Consider the following 22701-nt stretch of genomic DNA (forward strand, 5'->3'; position numbering starts at 1 on the left):
GCTAGAGAGCATTTGGATGATCCAGAAGAGGATTGGGAGAATGTCATATGGTCAGATGAAACCAAAATAGAACTTTTTGGTAAAAACTAGTGCTGTCAAGCGATTAAAATATTTAATCGCGATTAATGTCGCGACTGTCATAATTAACTCGCAATTAATCGCAATTGATTCTTACATTTTTGTCACATGAAAAACCATTGTAATTCTCTTATCAGCATAAAAAAGTGAATGGGCTTGCTTTGTACCAATGTTTTTTTTATTGCAAAGCATAACACGTCTTGACACAGCCACTGCAAAGTGAAACCTAAGCCGAACACCGGGGCTAGCAAAAGAACCATGAGTGAAGTGATCTACTGCTTGAGTAAGTCTACAACTCTAATCAGAGAGACAGGTTACACAGTGACGGTAGGCTTGACATGCTTGATTATAATATAAAGTACACTATTATATTAACTTTAAGTTGTTCGTTGATAAATATTGCATTGAGTCTGATCTTTACTGTTTCAGCTCACTTAACACATTTTGTACTTTTACACTTTCTGCCTGTTGATGCGTCACGCTGTCCAATCAGAGGCGGCCAAATTTGCATATTACAGGAAGGATTTCTGAGATAGCATTGAGTTTACAGTTCAGAGGGATCTGGCTTCTTTAGACGCTGTCTTCTTAAAACTGAATAAATATTTAAAAAGAGCCAAATGAGCCAGTATTTTGAACGGCTCTTTTCAAAGAACGGATCACAAAGATGCGGATCCCATCAAAGAGCCATAAATCCCATCTCTACTAGCGCGCCCTGCCCGCTCTGGTTCTTTGGGGGAGGAGGGCAGAGGACTCTGGCTGTGCGGGGTGTGGCATTACAGTCTAGCTGCTATCGTTTTTCTAAGCAAAGTCTCTGTTCCAAGTTCCTGGCAGTTTCAAAAGCTTATGAAAAACCTACATCATGTCACAGAGCGTTAATCTCGCGATAAAAAAATTATCGCCGTTAAAATTGAGTCAAGTTAACGCGTTAATAACGCGACATTTTTGACAGCACTAGTAAAAACTCAACTTGTTGTGTTTGGAGGAGAAAGAATGCTGAGTTGCATCCAAAGAACACCATACCTACTGTGAAGCATGGGGGTGGAAACATCATGCTTTGGGGCTGTTTTTCTGCAAAGGGACCAGGACGACTGATCTGTGTAAAGGAAAGAATGAATGGGGCCATGTATCATGAGATTTTGAGTGAAAACCTCCTTCCATCAGCAAGGGCATTGAAGATGAAACGCGGCTGGGTCTTTCAGCATGACAATGATCCCAAACACACCGCCCGGGCAACGAAGGAGTGGCTTCGTAAGAAGCATTTCAAGGTCCTGGAGTGGCCTAGCCAGTCTCCAGATCTCAACCCCATAGAAAATCTTTGGAGGGAGTTGAAAGTCCGTGTTGCCCAGCGACAGCCCCAAAACATCACTGCTCTAGAGGAGATCCGCATGGAAGAATGGGCCAAAATACCAGCAACAGTGTGTGAAAACCTTGTGAAGACTTACAGAAAACTTTTGACCTCTGTCATTGCCAACAAAGGGTATATTACAAAGTATTGAGATGAACTTTTGTTATTGACCAAATACTTATTTTCCACCATAATTTGCAAATTAATTATTTAAAAATCAGACACTGTGATTTTCTGGATTTTTTTTCTCATTTTGTCTCTCATAGTTGAGGTATACCTATGATGAAAATTACAGGCCTCTCTCATCTTTTTAAGTGGGAGAACTTGCACAATTGGTGACTGACTAAATACTTTTTTGCCCCACTGTAGATGAGTATTCCAGCAGTTTAAATCCTTTATGTTATTTATTGCATTAATGAATAATATCGCATACAGTATTGTGCCAGAACAATTTTCTTCCAGTGTAGTTACAAATTATCCTCTATTGTTGGAAAGATCTGTGTGAATCAGGAAGCAGAAGAATGCAAAGAAAGACTGAAGTCTGAAACTGGTCTGGCAAGAAAAAAAAACAGTGGGATTAATCTTTAATTCTAAAGCATCTGTATGGTTTGGTTTCAGAAATAACCTGGAAAACTCAGAGCTTTCATGCCAGTGGGTTAAACATGGGCTGGCTGCAGCCAAGGTAAGACCTAAAAAGTAAAATTTCATAATATAGTTAATATTGTGTTTTCTTTATTCTACCTTTTTTGTACAACAAAGCATGTACTAATATTTGTCTTTAATGATTAATCAGCATTACCTAGAGGGGGCAGAAATTTTGCTCTTTCTTGTAGCTCTGTAATAATAGCTTTTCCTTAACTGCATTTGTGTTAAAAATTTCTTACGCTGAACTGAGGAAAGGCAAAAACTTTAAAATGTCAAATAATGTAATCTGTAACAGTAGTTATCATGGATGAATAATAACAAAAGCGCTTATTGACAAAAAAGAAGAAATAGATGCCTGCATTCAAACCTTAAAGAAATAAACAGAGGTGGACAGTAATAAAGTACATTTACTAGAGTTTGTACTTAAGTACACTTTTTGAGTATCTGTACTTTACTTGAGTATTCTTTTTTTTTGGCAACTTATGACTTTAACTTCACTACATTTGAAAGACAAAAATTATTATACATACAGGATATGTATTATACATACATATCCTGTATGTATAATAATTCCCAAAATTTCACTCTGATGACATCACTCCCAGTGTTTTCCCACTGACTAGACGTGTGTTGTCAAAATGGCAAACCGGTTCAAAATGAAAATTCTTTTGATTAACTTGTGTATTTTTTTTGTGGATGTGTCCATATAATATGAAGAACATTACATGGTGGTACAAAGATATCTTCTCGTGTTGAAAAATATTATATCTTGTGTTACACAATATATATATATATATATATATATATACACAGGGTGGGGCGGCACGGTGGTGTAGTGGTTAGCGCTGTCGCCTCACAGCAAGAAGGTCCGGGTTCGAGCCCCGTGGCCGGCGAGGGCCTTTCTGTGCGGAGTTTGCATGTTCTCCCCGTGTCCACGTGGGTTTCCTCCGGGTGCTCCGGTTTCCCCCACAGTCCAAAGACATGCAGGTTAGGTTAACTGGTGACTCTAAATTGACCGTGAATGTGAGTGTGAATGGGTGTCTGTGTCTATGTGTCAGCCCTGTGATGACCTGGCGACTTGTCCAGGGTGTACCCCGCCTTTCGCCCATAGTCAGCTGGGATAGGCTCCAGCTTGCCTGCGACCCTGTAGAACTTGGGTGGCCAACCCGCGGCTCGCGAGCCGCATGCGGCTCTTTGCCCGGTGTCATGCAGCTCTTACGTTCATATCGAAGTTTGTGTTTGTGTTTTTTTTATGTGCGTGTGCGCTTTGCTTGAGTTCAGTATGGTATTTTCGTCAAATGCATCTTCGCTTTGCTTGGGTATATTACGGTATTTTCAGGTCATGTCAAATGCGCATGTGCGTGAGATAATCGCTAAGTTTTTGGGCAAGGTGTATCTTGTGTCAAGTAGCCTCTCAAAATGGCAATGAAAAAATGCACAGCAAAACGAAAATATGAAGACGAACATAGGACATTTTTAACAGAGTGGGAGAGTTTATACTTTTTTGTTGAACGTAATGGCAAGCCATTCTGCCTTATATGTCAGTCGTCATTAGTTCATTTCAAAGCTTCCCGCCTCCCTGAATAAGTAAGGAGCCAGATATGCAACACTAATTGAAAACCTGCACGAAAGCTTTGTAACCCGGTTCCGTGATATACAACTGAAAAGGCCACAGGTTACGTTCCTCGTCGACCCATTCAATGCGGAGATGGACTGTTTGAAAGCCCCGCTTGTCACAGATGAGGCTGCGGCTGAGTTGGAGATGATCGATCTTCGTGAGGAAGACCAACTGAAACCTGTTTTGAGGGAAGGCACCATTGAGTTTTGGAAAAGTGTGCCATTGGAAAAATACCCGAATGTGAAACGGGCTGCGCTTAAGATACTGTCAATGTTTGGGTCAACATACGTCTGCGAGTCTGTGTTCTCTACCATGAAACACGTGAAGTCAAAGCATCGTTCTGTTCTGACTGAAACCCATGTGAAAGAACTGCTTCGAGTGGCAACGACGGAATACAAGCCAGATTTGAAGAGGATTGTTCAAGGCAAGGAATGTCAGAAGTCCCACTAAGCAACATGCATAGTAAGTGCACACAATATTGATTGCTGTAAATGACTGGCCTGTGGGGGCGGCACGGCGGTGTAGTGGTTAGCGCTGTCGCCTCACAGCAAGAAGGTCCTGGGTTCGAGCCCCGGGGCCGGCGAGGGCCTTTCTGTGTGGAGTTTGCATGTTCTCCCCGTGTCCGCGTGGGTTTCCTCCGGGTGCTCCGGTTTCCCCCACAGTCCAAAGACATGCAGGTTAGGTTAACTGGTGACTCTAAATTGACCGTAGGTGTGAATGTGAGTGTGAATGGTTGTCTGTGTCTATGTGTCAGCCCTGTGATGACCTGGTGACTTGTCCAGGGTGTACCCTGCCTTTCGCCCGTAGTCAGCTGGGATAGGCTCCAGCTTGCCTGCGACCCTGTAGAAGGATAAAGCGGCTAGAGATAATGAGATGAGACTGGCCTGTGGTATTAGTACTGACTGAAGGAGTAAATTTCTCTCATGTTGGCGTGTGACATTTACTATTAATCTGGCTGAGCAGAGGTGCGTGAGCGTGTGCATCTGTGAGGGAGAGCAGGGGGGGCGATGTTCATGTGTATGGTGTGGCTTTTTTTTTTTGGTAATGCCATGAGTCCCACTAAGCAGCATGCATAGTAAGTGCACACAATGTTCATTGTTAAAAATGACTGGCCTCAGCCTGTGGTCTTAGTACTGTAGGAGTAAATATGTTGGTGTGTGACATTTACTATTAATCTGGCTGAGCAGAGGTGTGTGTGTGTGTGAGAGAGAGAGAGAGAGAGAGAGAGAGAGAGAGAGGAAGGGATGGGTGATGTTCGTGTGCCCATGTGTGTGATGTGGCTCTTTGCGGTAACACAGTAAAAAATGTGGCTCTTGGTCTCCAACTGGTTGGCCACCCCTGCTGTAGAAGGATAAAGTGGCTACAGATAATGAGATGAGATATACAGGGTGTCCCAAAAACTGTACTCACTCAGGATTGTCTTCATTTAGAGTGTGGATTAATGTTGGAATGTAACATTTCCAATGAACTCATTTCAAAATGTGATGGGCTCTTGATTTTGGGGTTCCTGTCTGATGAGCCATTTGTCGTACAGATTTCTGTGGGGATCGATTGAGGGTTTCCAGCAATTGATTTTCCTTTGCGGGGCTGGTTGATGACCGTGGTCTTCCTGAACGCTCCTGATGGACGTCATGCACAGTTCCATCTGATTCAAACTTATCTCAAATGTGAGGAATGGTGCGTCACGTTGGTGGAGCTTTGAGAAAATGTCTTCTAAATTGTCTTTGTACTTCCATGATGTTTTCATGCTTCCAGTAGCACTTTATGATAAATTTTCTTTCTTCAAAACATAGTGGTACTCCTGCCATGATTACGGTTAATTTGATCTGAAAAGAAATGAAAAATTCAATGAGTTGTGAGGAGTCAAAATGTGAGTACATTTTTTTGGGACACCCTGTATATATTAAATTCACCGGTTGAAGATAAACTTCATATCTTTGCGCAACCGTGTAATATCCTCTATATACAGGGACTTGTATGACGTATGACAAATAAAACTAGCTTCAACAAAAACAAAACAAAGCAAAGCAAGAAGAAGAACAACAACAAAAAGGTAAACCAGATGGAAGTTTTATATAAAAGTTGATATGATAGGAATCAACTGAAAGACAAACTGAACAGATACAATTATAACTTTGTACTCCTAAGTTTCTGAATGTACCACATAAACTCTTATTTTATATGTAAAGATACTGAAGTGATACCAGCTGAAGTTCAAAATCTGCCTGAGCGTCATGGCTAATAAAGGTAAGTTATTATATTTTAGGAATACAACAATACAAATTACTCAGAAAAGTATTTTCTCTACAAAGGAATCATTTATATTTAACTGTGTTTTTATGTGTAGAAAGAAACATACAGACTTGTTTGAGTTATAACAACCTATGTGAAGTAAAAGGATTACATTCCACATTACTTTTTGATCAAAATTGTTTCGTTGTCGGGCGGCACGGTGGTGTAGTGGTTAGCACTGTCACCTCACAGCAAGAAGGTCCTGGGTTCGAGCCCAGTTGCTGGCAAGGGCCTTTCTGTGCGGAGTTTGCATGTTCTCCCCGTGTCTGCGTGGGTTTCCTCCGGGTGCTCCGGTTTCCCCTACAGTCCAAAGACATGCAGGATAGGCTAACTGATGGCTCTAAATTGACCCTGAGTGTGAATGGTTGCTTGTCTCGGTGTCGGCCCTGCGATAACCTGGCGGCTTGTCCAAGGTGTACCCCACCTCTCACCGATAGTCAGCTGGGATAGGCTCCAGCTTGCCTGTGACCCTGTAGGACAGGATAAATGGCTACAGATAATGGATGGATGGATGGATGGACCATTCGTTGTCATGGAAATCAAACTAACACTAATTCAGTCTTGCTGAAATACCAAGTTAATTTGATCAGGTGTATCATAAACATAGCTTTCATCTGAACTATTTTTCAAATCCAGGGCTGGAAGCTCTTTTCTAAGTCTTACATTCATTCTTCTATGCAAATTTATTTTTAAATATAGCGGTTGAGAAGGCTATGGTGTTTGTACTTTATGGTTTCCTGTAAGAGGTGAAAACAGTTGATATTCAGGAACCAGCCTGCTTCATCATCAACAGCCTTGTATGTATAGCACAACAAAACAAAGATGGTGCCAATATGTCGTGTACCTCATCTCATCTCATCTCATCTCATTATCTCTAGCCGCTTTATCCTGTCCTACAGGGTCGCAGGCAAGCTGGAGCCTATCCCAGCTGACTACGGGCGAAAGGCGGGGTACACCCTGGACAAGTCACCAGGTCATCACATAGACACAGACAACCATTCACACTCACATTCACACCTACGGTCAATTTAGAGTCACCAGTTAACCTAACCTACATGTCTTTGGACTGTGGGGGAAACCAGAGCACCCGGAGGAAACCCATGCGGACACGGGGAGAACATGCAAACTCCACACAGAAAGGGCCACGGGGCTCGAACCTGGACCTTCTTGCTGTGAGGCGACAGCGCTAACCACTACACCACTGTGCCGCCCGTCGTGTACCTCTTGGGGCTAATACATCAAAAACTCAGAATCAAGGTAGTAAACTCTGAACAGAGCTCCACAGTTAATTATAAAGTCTCAGAACACATGAGTGGGTTCAGGTTTACATTTTCCCCTGCTTTAAATAAAGACATTTATCTTTTAGCTTCACTCTACTGTAGTTACTGAATAACTTTGCATTGGGGTTATTGAAAAATATGACTGAATACCAACAAGCAGAGACTTCAAGAGACTGAAACATACAATACAAAACAATTTGAATGAACATTTGAAACGATAAAACATCTTATGAAGCAAAAATACTCATTGTCTCTTGTCTCTAGAGCGCATAATGCTTGTCACTTCTCTAACTTGATGTAGACTTTGAGGTATGTTGATATGTTGAATAGAAGTATAAGTTTAAAAATGTGTAATGGGAGCAATGCATTATCTCTTAATTAAATATTAGAATTCAACGAGCTTTGCAGATATGTGAAATCTTTCTTGAGATGTGCTCATGCAATCTTTTCAAATACTATACCCTCCTTGACTAAACAGATCATCTAGGACTAGTTTCTAATTACAGTCTAGAAGATTATTAAGTTGTGTAAGGATGATGCTTCAGTTATGGAACCTAATGTATAACTGATCAGTGATTAATTCTTGATAAAATCCGCGTCTGTCCCAGTGATGACGTGTCAAGCCCTTATTACACGTTCTCTATGAGTGTCTATATGATAAAGATGATACATAGATACACAGATCAAGATGTATCAGGAGCTGACTCTAGATGGAAGTTCAGATTATGCTGATGTTTCCCTCAGCTAGTATTAAACCTCTCTGTGCAGGTATCCTGCCAAGCAGGGTAACAGATGAAAATCTCTGCCAGTTGGCTCCTACTTTAACACATCCGTTATCATACAGATATCTTGAGTTCAGTTGTGCTTTAAGCCATATGCTGCATGTCGAAGGTTGGTTCTAATAATTGTGACCCATATTATTAGTGTCTTCTGCTCTGATTAAAGCTGGACGGCCTTTCGAGTTCATAAAATCGGTGAAATTTAGTTCCATGTGAAATTTGGTCATTATGATATATGTTTATTTCTGTAATATCTGATAAAATATCAGGCCATTCTGTGGCTGGGAAGTTATTTAATTTGAGGGGATTAAAGCAAATAATGTGCATGAAATCGCTCGCTTCGCGCAGCCAAGCAGACAGAGGAAGTCCGTGTGTGTGTGTTGCGCATGCGCAGGTTTACCTTGACTGTGCACTGACAGTTCCATTATTCTGTCACTAAACGAACAGCTGATCACACCGAGGTGCTCGCTGAGCGCCAATATTTATTAGTTCGGTCCTGCATTTCCTTTCCTTCGCATATAACATAACGTCTTTTCTTCTCGCTTTCCGTTACTGTAGTCGGTTTTTCACGTTTCATTTGCATGCTCACGTCCTCCATTTTTCTCTCCTGTTTCAAATTTGTATCTCACAATGTCTTCCACGAACAGGGAAAGCCCACCACGTGATGCATGACGTAGTATCTTGTATTGGGTCATGGTGAAGCAGGAAAAAAAATAGTGGAGAATTTAGGACCATGTGGCACGACATTCATTAATTGTTCTATTAAAATAAATAAAATTCGAAATCTGTGATTCGAATTCAGGAGCTTTCGGTTCACGAAACAAAAATAATTGGGTGTCAGGGAGGATTCTTTTTATGATCTATACTTGAAAAATCTGAAAGGCAGTCTAGCTTTAAGCCGGTGATTATTGGTCTGATTCATGGATCCTTCAGTGCTTTGGTACCATATGCAGGTCATGTCACAGAGCAGCTGATGATCTTCTGGTGACCTTTCATGCAATCCATCTTCATGCAATCCTATTACACAACTCTTTATAACCCTGAAGGGAAATTAAAGACCCAATGTTTGTGGAAAGCCCTACTTCCTTGTAGATTCTCTTCTGTGGTTGGACAAATAACTTATTAAAAGGATTTAATGAAAGACTAGCTGCACGAGCATAAACAGCATTAGGCTATTGTTCAATTTAATTCCTAGAATCAGTTGAACTTACCCAGCAGCAAAGTTATGTGCAAGGGCAGTGACAGATGGACTGGAGAAGGATGAATTTGAAACTCTGAAATCAGGCCTAGGGTGGCACGGTGGTGTAGTGGTTAGCGCTGTCGCCTCACAGCAAGAAGGTCCGGGTTCGAGCCCCGTGGCCAGCAAGGGCCTTTCTGTGCGGAGTTTGCATGTTCTCCCCGTGTCCGCGTGGGTTTCCTCCGGGTGCTCCGGTTTCCCCCACAGTCTAAAGACATGCAGGTTAGGTTAACTGGTGACTCTAAATTGAGCGTAGGTGTGAATGTGAGTGTGAATGGTTGTCTCTGTCTATGTGTCAGCCCTGTGATGACCTGGTGACTTGTCCAGGGTGTACCCCGCCTTTCGCCCGTAGTCAGATGCCTCTCCCTTTAAAGTAGGCAATGGGGTGCGACAGGGTGGGCTTCTATCCCCAAGCCTATTTAGCCTGTACATGGATGACCTGTCAAGGCAGCTGAGAGAATGCAGAACAGGGTGTATAATAGGGAACACCTTAATCAATCATATCATGTATGCTGATGACTTAGCTATTATATCTCCCAGTAGTGCAGGATTCCAACTGCTCCTTAATATATGTTCAGACTATGGGGTCAAGTTTGACATAAAGTATAATGCTAAGAAGAGCATAGTAATGATATGTAGGACCAAGGAGGATAAACACCTTAATTTTCCACCGTTCCAATTATCTGGGCAAATCTTGTCTGTGTGCTCCAGTGCTAAATATTTAGGCCATATCATTAATGATAAAATGGAGGATGATGCTGATATGCTTAGACAGAGAAGGACTTTGTATGTCCAAGCCAATGTGTTGGTGAGAAAATTTTACTACTGCTCTGATGAGGTGAAGGTGAACTTGTTCAGAGCATACTGCACCCCTATGTACACAGCTCACCTCTGGATAAGGTATAAGAAGGAGAGTCTGCGCAAACTTCAGGTTGCGTATAACGATTGTCTTAGAATCCTGCTTAAGAAGCCCAGGGGTAGTAGTGCCAGCAAGCTGTTCTGTGAAGTAAGGGTAGCCACCTTTCAGGCCACCCTGAGAGGACTGATGTATAAATTCATAGGCAGGTTGCAGGGGTCCCAGAATAATCTCCTTATAGAGTTGACCAATCCTAGGTGCAGTTCTGTAAGATAGCAATCCTATATATGGAAACACTGGTATCTGTGTCTATTGTAGGAGGGGTAAAATGATATTTAATTCTGTTTTTAATAATTGTACTTTTCTTAATGTATGTATCTTTTGTAGTAATGAACTTGTGCCAGTACTTTTTAATACAAGGTGATTTTGTACCTGATACACTGTACTGTATGTTGTGTATTTGTATTGTATGTGTTTTTTTATGTCAATGTTGGACGTTGGAGTCTGCAATAAATAAAAACTTGATAGGCTCCAGCTTGCCTGTGACCCTGTAGAACAGGATAAAGCAGCTAGAGATAATGAGATGAGAGAAATCAGGCCTATGGATGCAGTTGTTCCTAAATAAAACATCCACTGTTTGAAACTACAGTTTCTTGTTAGATTTGTATAATGTTCAATTTCTTAATTTTATTTAACAGGGAAAACATTAGAATATTTCCTGGGATTTGTTGCCATCTTACTCATTCGTATGCATGTGCTGAATTCACAAGGACCTACTGAAATTTCAGACACAACGCAAAAGGTAAATTTTAAAACAAAAATAATTCTGAAATATGAGTTTAAAAATTGCAAGATTTCTAAATGTAAACTAATACCCAGCAGATTAAAAAAAATTACTTCATCACCAGTCCTGTCCTTTCAAATAGGGTCAAATTTCCTTTCATGTCTCTGAGAACATCTTTGGTGAGACACTGGAATATTGATAATATGCAAGAGAGCCCTTATGGCATGACACAGTACTCAAAGTGGCCAGAGATGTCAAGGTTGCTTTCCACTCATCAGCTTCTCTGATCCTGATGAAAAACTATGCACTGTGCAGGATAAGTTTAAAAAAAAGAAAAAGAAAAGACATGTATATTTGATCCCTTCAAGGACAGTTGAAAAGAGTAGCAAGAGATATTTGAAGTTCAGAGTCATTTGGTTGAGTCCATGATAGTCTGCTGCTGGAGTCTGCTGGCATAGAGAAACAATGAGTCAGGTTCAGCATGTAAATGAATATTACTTGCTTAAGTGAAGATGTGGTGCCTTTTTATACTCTCCTGATGCCAGCCATGCCAAGTTGAGCCACCTTGCCCCTCTGCCATATGGCCACCACTGGTCCAAAACAGTGGTGCGGAAATGGGGCCGTCTCTTCAGCACTATTGTTGCAGAGTGGCTGGGGAGCTGTCCTTTCAGCACCACTTTCATGGTGGTGGCCTAGTACTTGGACAGCTGATACAGCTGTAAGTGTAGGTTGACTTTATTGGAACACGTTTACAAATCTAAAGTGAAAGGTAGAATCAGTGTCAAAAACAGGCTTGGGTCAGATTAACATTTTAGTAGCTATGGGTTTTGGGAGTCAGATCAGCCATGTTTTGATGCCATGGTGGATTCTGTCAAACAATTCATGTTTGAATCCAGCACTGACATAACACCTGCACATTCTCTAGTCTTCTTTAATTTAATTGTAATGTTAGAATTAGGGTGGCACGGTGGTGTAATGTTAGCACTGTCGCCTCACAGCAAGAAGGTTCTGGGTTTGAGCCCAGTGGCCGATGGGGGCCTTTCTGTGCGGAGTTTGCATGTTCTCCTCGTGCCTGTGTGGGTTTCCTCCGGGTGCTCTGGTTTCCCCTACAGTCCAAAGACATGCAGGTTAGGTTAACTGGTGACTCTAAATTGACCGTAGGTGTGAATGTGAGTGCGAGTGTGAATGGTTGTTTGTCTCTATCTGTCAGCCCTGCGATGATTTGGCGACTTGTCCAGGGTGTACCCCACCTCTCACCCATAGTCAGCTGGGATAGGCTCCAGCTTGCCTGCGACCCTGCACAGGATAAGCAGTTACGGATAATGGATGGATGGATGAATGGATGGATGGATGTTAGAATATCATTCTAAAATAATGGTAAATTTCAGAATTTAACAGCAATATTATGTGCTATTATTTATTAATATTCGCCAAATATCTAACTCTATTTATTGTTTGTACACATTTTTCCATTGTATCTATGTCTTTTGCTGCTGTAGCACCCAAATTCCCCTGTTGGTGGATAAATAAAGTACATCCATCCATCCATCCATCCATCCATCCATCCATCCATCCAGACTGTGATTCTTATTTGTGATAAACTATGATAAATGTCAATACACTTTAAGCTAAACTAACAATTATTATGCAACTTTACCTGAGCAATAACTTTTTTCCCCCTCCAAATTCAGTTTAACTATTCAGATGAACAAATGAACCACTTAATGGAAAAACAAAATGGTAAATACAAATTTTGATGTTCTTATTAAAAATCCTGCTATATGATTTTAATGTAAACTTCATTACATCTATGTCTGTTTTTTTTCTTCTTTTTATACCTGTCACCTCAATAACCAAAATCGTACTATTGTTTCCAGTGGACACGGACATACTAGAATACATTTTGATCATAGAAGTAAACGTGTCACAAATGATTTTGTTTGACCAAATCAAATCATCACTAGAGTTGATCAGTCCTTTACAAATAGACAACACCACAGAAATTGCTGGATTGAACATTACAACAGGTAAGCCTTTTTTTTTTAATTATAGCTAATTTGTTTGTGTTTAAATATCATTTAGTTAGGTTTGCCATCTTTTTTTTTTTTTAAATACAATGCAGCTCTTAAGACTGCCAGGGTGTGTATTTCTCACAACTTATTAAGATTAAAGATAGATTAGATAAAACTTTATTGATCCCTTTATTAATGTCAGAAGGCAAATTCCTGGGTATTTATTTCAAACAATAAATGACCTTGTTAATCCATGGCTTCTAGCACTATTACATGGGAAGATTTCTTAACATTTTTAGTAGTAAAATTTACAAAATCAAGAGTTCTGTTGTACATCCTCAGTCTTACACTGAGGTACAATGTGTAGAAAGGGTCATATTACGTTCATATTGAGAAATCTCAATCTGGTTTCAGAAATAAACAGCACAGAAACAGCGCTCCTCAGGATTACAAATGACATTTTAATGAATGAAGATGCTGGGAATACCTCTGTGTTAATTCTCCTTGATTTAAGTGCTACGTTTGACAATATCAATCATGCCATCATGATCAGTAGATTAAAACAATGGGTGGGAATATCAGGAAGAGCACTGGTTTAGTTTTCCTAATCTTATCTAACATAACTTTTGCTGTTACTCTTGGTAAGGACGTTTCCTCTTCCTCCGTGTGTACATATGGGGTACCTCAAGACTCAATTTTATGTCTGATTTTATTTTTTCTATACATGCTCTCTCTTGGGCATGTTATCTGGAGATACGACATTAACTTCCATTGTTGTGCTGATGATTTGCAGCTCTACCTGTTTCTGGATCCCAATAATGTGGCTAATGTGTCAGTTCTTCTAGCTTGTATTACTGATGTGAGAAACTGGATGTCTTATAATTTTCTTCAGCTTAATGCTGTCAAAACAGAGATTTTAGTAATTGGCCCACAACAGAATACAGCTTATGTGAAGCAGGTCTTGGGTTCATTTGCACATAATATTAAACCAGTATCTAGGAACTGAGGGGTGCTTTTTTGACTCAAGCTTAAACTTTGAACCTCATGTTAATAAACTGTTCCAACTGGACTTTTATCAATTGAGAAATATTGCAAAACGTCCCTGCCAAATTTCACAGTCAGAATGTGCAAACATTTTAGACCTGATTTATAGCAGTTTATAATGTGAGCAAATTGTACATTCAATTAAATCAGAGCATTTTAGAGATTGTCTTTTCCTATTGTGACACATATGTAGGGACAAAATATTTAGCAAAAACAAAATTGCCATGATTTTGCGTTTCACAGTGTGCAGTTTGAATGGTACTGAATATCAGTGCAGGTGTGAGGATCAGTATTTCTGGCCGAGTGAAAAGTGCAAAGTATATGGGTCTTGTGATGACGTCACCAGTGCCTCATGTGGCTGCATCAACGCTTTTCCAAATGATGGACATTTCTGCCAACCAATCAGTGAGATGACTAGTATGTATGATATGTAATATTGAAAATAAGCATGTCTGATGGATGCTCTCTCTTTTTGGTTCATTAATATACTGTACCTTGGTCATTTTTACAGATTTCTGAAACAATATCTGTCTTAATAGTAATTTGAAAACACCTGTTCAATATCAAATTAAAAACTGACCAAATGTAAAAATAAGCCTAACTAGTAATGTATTAAAAATAAATAATATTCTCTCGGTGTCTAACTATGTACAGTACCCAACATGTTTAAAGCTATAATTCTCATGACCAAGTTAGAGTAGGTTAAATAAACTGCATTTATTTATTTATTTTTAAATATATTGTTATTTTTTATTTTATAGATAGCGCTACATGTCCAGCTGTAACACCCACAGGTAACACCAAAATACTTGAATAACTATCAGAAGATGCAAATTCTCACCTGTGATCCTTTATTTTGTAATTTGGATGACAATAATATCATATATTTATGCAGAATTTCTTTTCACCTTTCCCTCGGCAGAATATTTGCTTGAGATTGAGATTGACACAGTAGATACAACAGTCCTGAAACTACTGATGAACGTTTCAGTGATTCTCAGTTTACCCTTATTATATAGGAACGTAAATATCACTGAAATGATCATCACTACAGGTAACAGACTTTTCTCTCTCTGCTGAATTTTACAGTCAAAATGTGCTCTCGTTTTAGACCCGTGTTTTAGCAATTTATCATCTCAGCCAATCAGGGGCACCGCTAGAAATCTTGGGCCCTATGAAAGATTACAATTTAGGGCCCCCCCGGTAAAATTTTTAAGGGCAAGCAACTGAATTTGAAGTCTGTTTTTGGCTGGCACTTCTATTTTACTATGCATGTGATCAGCTACCTAGCAAGTTTAGGTGATACAATTATTTGGTATATGAACATTTTAAATGCCGAACTGTCAGAATTAGACTGAATAGACTGTTGCCTTAAAATGAAAATTCCATTTTATATATATATATATATATATATATATATATATATATATATATATATATTCTTTTATGAGCAACTATTATTAGGCCACTCAGTAGCCTATGGAGTTCATTCAATCCAAATGTTTGTGTTGAGAGTAATTGCATGCATCACTGTATCAGTATGGATTTATAACATTTTGTATGCACATTATGGATACACCAGAGCCCTCCAGCAAACATCATCAATAATCAGGATTACAAAATGTATTCCTTTGTTTCCTCCATTTATTGATATTATATGTGATCAAATGTATTTTGATACAATTACATAGTGCACTGCAAGAAATCCACTAAATGTTTTTGGTTTCTTTTAGGCATCACACATTTATTAGAAAACACAGCAAATGTTCAAATATTCAAGTTAAAGGTGGGGTATGAGATTTTGGAATAACGGTTCCCGCAAGCCATATTTTGAAAAGAAACACGCCCGCCCTCGCCATGCTCCCACCCCCCGTGTCTCCGCCCCTCCTCCCCCTTATAAAGCCTGAGAAAATCAGCCGTTATAATGGGTGTCTATTGCGTTACACACCAGTGGAGCAGAGTGTAGAGAGCTTGGAAAAATAGCTCAAACTTTCTCATTTAAACTGTGTTTTCAGCCCTAATTTTCACTCCACACACATAATTTTCTCAAAAGTAGTAGCCACACTTGTCCTGATTCACACAATGTGTCTACCTACATGATAGGACTTGCAGTTTTTGAATGAGAAGCCTGAAAGTGAGGAGAGCACAGCCGCGCAGCCACATAGAATTCCATTATAAAACTTGACAGAAAGGTCACTCGTAATGTGCAAAATATTAAAGTTAAATACTTAACAATATCAACAAATCCACACATGAACAATGGCAAAGCATCTAGACTTACACTACCGTTCAAAAGTTTGGGGTCACCCAGACAATTTTGTGTTTTCCATGAAAAGTCACACTTTTATTTCCCACCATAAGTTGTAAAATGAATAGAAAATATAGTCAAGACATTTTTCTGGCCATTTTGAGCATTTAATCGACCCCACAAATGTGACGCTCCAGAAACTCAATCTGCTCAAAGGAAGGTCAGTTTTATAGCTTCTCTAAAGAGCTCAACTGTTTTCAGCTGTGCTAACATGATTGTACAAGGGTTTTCTAATCATCCATTAGCCTTCTGAGGCAATGAGCAAACACATTGTACCATTAGAACACTGGAGTGAGAGTTGCTGGAAATGGGCCTCTATACACCTATGGAGATATTGCACCAAAAACCAGACATTTGCAGCTAGAATAGTCATTTACCACATTAGCAATGTATAGAGTGCATTTCTGATTAGTTTAAAGTGATCTTCATTGAAAAGAACAGTGCTTTTCTTTCAAAAATAAGGACATTTCAAAGTGACCCCAAACTTTTGAACGGTAGTGTACACCTCTGTTCCGCATGTAGAAAAACTGACAGCTGATCTGAGCTGCGCTAATAGCGGCGCTGTGCATACACGGAGCTACACATTTCACGTGCCCCGCTCCCAGAATCAGACAGTACCATTAGTAAAAAGGGTGGAGGGGTGAAATGACAATATTATAAATAATTCAAGGAAAATGTTATAGCAAATCATAACCATGCATAATTTGCATATTTTAACAGATGAAATAAAATATTTTATTTCAAAAACTTACACAAGGCAATACTATTAAAATAATATTAATATCCCTCACAGGCCCCCCTGTCACTGCCAGGCCCTTAGAATCATCCTAACTCCCCCCCCCCCTAGCGGCGCCCCTGCAGCCAATTGTACAGTCAGTGAAGTCATATAGCATTTTGGAGATTGTCTTTACGTATTGTAACTGATATATAAGAATGTCATGTTAACATATTCCATAAAAATGCACAATTTCATGATTTTGCGTTCCACAGTGTGCAGTTTGAATGGTACTGAATATCAGTGCAGGTGTGAGGATCAGTATTTCTGGCCGAGTGAAAAGTGCACAGTATATGGGTCTTGTGATGATGTCACCAATGCCTCATGTGGCTGCATCAACGCTCTTCCAAATGATGGACATTTCTGCCAACCAATCAGTGAGATGACTTGTATGTATGATATATAATATTGAAAATAAGCATGTCTGATGGATGCTCTCTCTTTTTGGTTCATTAATATACTGTACCTTGGTAATTTTTACAGATTTCTGAAACAATATCTGTCTTAATAGTAATTTGAAAACACCTGTTCAATATCAAATTAAAAACTGACCAAATGTAAAAATAAGCCTAACTAGTAATGTATTAAAAATAAATCATATTTTTTTTATCAATTTCAAATCAATTGACCGTAGGTGTGAATGTGAGTGTGAATGGTTGTCTGTGTCTATGTGTCAGCCCTGTGATGACCTGGCGACTTGTCCAGGGTGTACCCCGCCTTTCGCCCGTAGTCAGCTGGGATAGGCTCCAGCTTGCCTGCGACCCTGTAGAACAGGATAAAGCAGCTACAGATAATGAGATGAGATGAGATGAGATAATTCTAAATGCACAGGTAAACCAACATACTCAAATAACTACCAGAATATGCGCAAGTTACTACCTGTGTTCCTTTATTTTGTAATTTGGATGACAATAATATAATATATATGTGTAGAATATACAGGGCAGCATGGTGGTGTAGTGGGTAGCACTGTCGCCTCACGGCAAGAAGGTCCTGGGTTCAAGCCCAGCGGCCGGTGAGGGTCTTTCTGTGTGGAGTTTGCATGTTCTTCCCGTGTCTGCGTGGGTTTCCTCCAGGTGCTCCGGTTTCCCCTACAGTCCAAAGACATGCAGGTTAGGCTAATTGGTGGCTCTAAATTGACCGTAGGTGTGAATGTGAGTGCGAATGGTTGCTCTGCGATAACCTGGCGACTTGTCCAGGGTGTACCCCGCCTCTTGCCCATAGTCAGCTGGGATAGGCTCCAGCTTGCCTGCGACCCTGTAGAACAGGATAAGCGGCTACAGATAATGGATGGATGGATGTAGAATATACTATATGTGAACCGGTGACAGGGTCATGAGCGTCAAAGGCTCATTGATTCGCATGGGGCACGAAGGCTAGTCCCACAGAAGAGCTATTGTAGCACAAACTGCTGAAAAAGTTAATGCTGACACCTTTCTGTTTTAGCCAGCATTAACTTTTTTAGCAGTTTCGACACCCATGACCCTATCACCAGTTCACCGGTTGTCCTTCCTTGGACAATTTTGGTAGGTACTAACTACTGCATACCGGAAACACCCCACAAGATGTGTCATTTTGGAGATGCTCAGACCCAGTCATCTAGCCATTACAATTTGGCCCTTGTCAAAGTCACTCAGATCCTTACGCTTGCCCATTTTTCCTGCTTCCAACACGTCAACTTCAAGAACTTACTGTTCTCTTGCTGCCTAATATATCCCACCCCCTGACAGGTGCCATTGTCATGAGATAATATTATTCACTTCACCTCTTAGTGGTTTTAATGTTGTGGCTAATTGGTGTATGTTTCAATAATACTAATCAAACAGGTAAAAGTAATAGTATATTGAAATGTGGACTCACTTCACTCTCTCCCTCTCTCTATAATCTTCTCTGAAATGTTATCTCTCTCTTCCACTCTTCTTTCCTTCTTTGTCTTCTTTCTATGTTTGTTCTCTCCTCTCAACTCTATCTTTATATATCTCTGATATCAAAAAGTGTAAAAAGTAAGCAACATTATTGTTATACATACTACAACCCCGATTCCAAAAAAGTTGGGACAAAGTACAAATTGCAAATAAAAACGGAATGCAATGATGTGGAAGTTTCAAAATTCCATATTTTATTCAGGATAGAATATAGATGACATATCAAATGTTTAAACTGAGAAAATGTATCATTTAAAGAGAAAAATTAGGTGATTTTAAATTTCATGACAACAACACATCTCAAAAAAGTTGGGACAAGGCCATGTTTACCACTGTGAGACATCCCCTTTTCTCTTTACAACAGTCTGTAAACGTCTGGGGACTGAGGAGACAAGTTGCTCAAGTTTAGGGATAGGAATGTTAACCCATTCTTGTCTAATGTAGGATTCTAGTTGTTCAACTGTCTTAGGTCTTTTTTGTCATATCTTCCGTTTTATGATGCGCCAAATGTTTTCTATGGGTGAAAGATCTGGACTGCAGGCTGGCCAGTTTGGTACCCGGACCCTTCTTCTACGCAGCCATGATGCTGTAATTGATGCAGTATGTGGTTTGGCATTGTCATGCTGGAAAATGCAAGGTCTTCCCTGAAAGAGACGTCGTCTGGATGGGAGCATATGTTGCTCTAGAACCTGGATATACCTTTCAGCATTGATGGTGTCTTTCCAGATGTGTAAGCTGCCCATGCCACGTGCACTAATGCAACCCCATACCATCAGAGATGCAGGCTTCTGAACTGAGTGCTGATAACAACTTGGGTCGTCCTTCTCCTCTTTAGTCCGAATGACACGGCGTCCCTAATTTCCATAAAGAACTTCAAATTTTGACTCGTCTGACCACAGAACAGTTTTCCACTTTGCCACAGTCCATTTTAAATGAGGCTTGGCTCAGAGAAGACATCTGCGCTTCTGGATCATGTTTAGATACGGCTTCTTCTTTGAACTATAGAGTTTTAGCTGGCAACGGCGGATGGCACGGTGAATTGTGTTCACAGATAATGTTCTCTGGAAATATTCCTGAGCCCATTTTGTGATTTCCAATACAGAAGCACGCCTGTATGTGATGCAGTGCCGTCTAAGGGCCCGAAGATCACGGGCACCCTGTATGGTTTTCCGGCCTTGACCCTTACGCACAGAGATTCTTCCAGATTCTCTGAATCTTTTGATGATATTATGCACTGTAGATGATGATATGTTCAAACTCTTTGCAATTTTACACTCTCGAACTCCTTTCTGATATTGCTCCATGATTTGTCGGCGCAGAATTAGGGGGATTGGTGATCCTCTTCCCATCTTTACTTCTGAGAGCCGCTGCCACTCCAAGATGCTCTTTTCATACCCAGTCATGTTAATGACCTATTGCCAATTGACTTAATGAGTTGCAATTTGGTCCTCCAGCTGTTCCTTTTTTGTACCTTTAACTTTTCCAGCCTCTTATTGCCCCTGTCCCAACTTTTTTGAGATGTGTTGCTGTCATGAAATTTCAAATGAGCCAATATTTGGCATGAAATTTCAAAATGTCTCACTTTCAACATTTGATATGTTGTCTATGTTCTATTGTGAATACAATATATGTTTTTGATATTTGTAAATTATTGCATTCCATTTTTATTTACAATTTGTACTTTGTCCCAGGGCGGCACGGTGGTGTAGTGGTTAGCGCTGTCGCCTCACAGCAAGAAGGTCCTGGGTTCGAGCCCCGGGGCCGGCGAGGGCCTTTCTGTGCGGAGTTTGCATGTTCTCCCCGTGTCCGCGTGGGTTTCCTCCGGGTGCTCCGGTTTCCCCCACAGTCCAAAGACATGCAGGTTAGGTTAACTGGTGACTCTAAATTGACCGTAGGTGTGAATGCGAGTGTGAATGGTTGTCTGTGTCTATGTGTTAGCCCTGTGATGACCTGGCGACTTGTCCAGGGTGAACCCCGCCTTTCGCCCGTAGTCAGCTGGGATAGGCTCCAGCTTGCCTGCGACCCTGTAGAAGGATAAAGCGGCTACAGATAATGAGATGAGATGAGATGAGACTTTGTCCCAACTTTTTGGGAATCAGGGTTGTAAATATACCCAACATAGATGCACACACGTGGATGCTCTTGGCACTTGGTTGCTCTTCTCATCTTATCCTATTTTTGTTGCTGTCTCTGTATCTTTTTCTGTCTTTAAGTCTTTGCTCTCTCATTCTTTCTTCTCGTTTCTCTACACCCTTCCATTCGTCCATCCATCATCATTTGGGTGAGAGGTGAGGTATACCATGGGTAAGTTGCCAATCTATCACAGGGCTAACACAGATACGAACAACCATTCATGCTCACATTCACATCTATGGGCAATTTAGAGTAGCCAGTTGACCTAATGCATGTCTTTGGACACCGGTATCCTGTTTTGTCCCTCGTAAATATTTGAACCCATCGAGGTGGGAAAATAGTGCCCAGGTTAAAAAAAAAGCCCAGAGTTTTCCTTAAGCTCCGAAGGCCCACCGATAGCAGTACTTATGGTGTAACCTAAATTTTGGCAGATTTCCTTTGGCAATAATTACACACATGCATATCCAGTACAAATACTTATATTAATTCTAAATTGCAATGAGGTTTATAATTAATATGATATTCAAAACTGTAGATAATGGTGGTTAAGAGGAAATATTATAATAAACCAGACATGGTAGAGGTTTAGGCAGAGGTTTTATTAAACATAATCCACAACTATAGGCAAAAGCAAGCAACATTTTAAAAGTATGCATCAAACTATGAACAAATAGGATAACTTGGAGTAACAACAGCCTGCCCTGAAAAACTATTTCTTGATCCACCTTGGATTTTACGTGATCTTAAAATTCCTGTTTTTCAGTTTTGAAATCATGATTTCAATTATTTTGCTTTCTTTAACCACTACAGCACCTCCTCCGATCACCTCACTGACACAATCTGCTGAAATCACAGCCAACACAACTGTTGCAACAACATCCAACACAAATACAGCCACCGCATCCACAGCCAACACAAATACAGCCACCACAGCCAACACAAATACAGCCACCGCATCCACAGCCAACACAAATACAGCCACCGCATCCACAGCCAACACAAATACAGCCACCACAGCCAACACAAATACAGCCACCGCATCCACAGCCAACACAAATACAGCCACCGCATCCACAGCCAACACAAATACAGCCACCGCATCCACATCCAACACAAATACAGCCACCGCATCCACAGCCAACACAAATACAGCCACCGCATCCACAGCCAACACAAATACAGCCACCGCATCCACAGCCAACACAAATACAGACACCGCATCCACAGCCAACACAAATACAGCCACCGCATCCACAGCCAACACAAATACAGCCACCGCATCCACAGCCAACACAACAACTATTGCAACAACATCCAACACAAATACAGCCACCGCATCCACAGCCACCACTACAACTATTGCAACAACATCCAACACAAATACAGCCACTGCATTCACATCCAACACAAATACAGCCACTGCATTCACAGCCAACACAAATACAGCCACTGCATTCACAGCCAACACAAATACAGCCACTGCATTCACAGCCAACACAACAACTATTGCAACAACATCCAACACAAATACAGCCACCGCATCCACAGCCACCACTACAACTATTGCAACAACATCCAACACAAATACAG

This window comes from Neoarius graeffei, chromosome 25 (genome assembly GCF_027579695.1).
Source record: "Neoarius graeffei isolate fNeoGra1 chromosome 25, fNeoGra1.pri, whole genome shotgun sequence".
NCBI classification, from domain to species: Eukaryota; Metazoa; Chordata; class Actinopteri; order Siluriformes; family Ariidae; genus Neoarius; species Neoarius graeffei.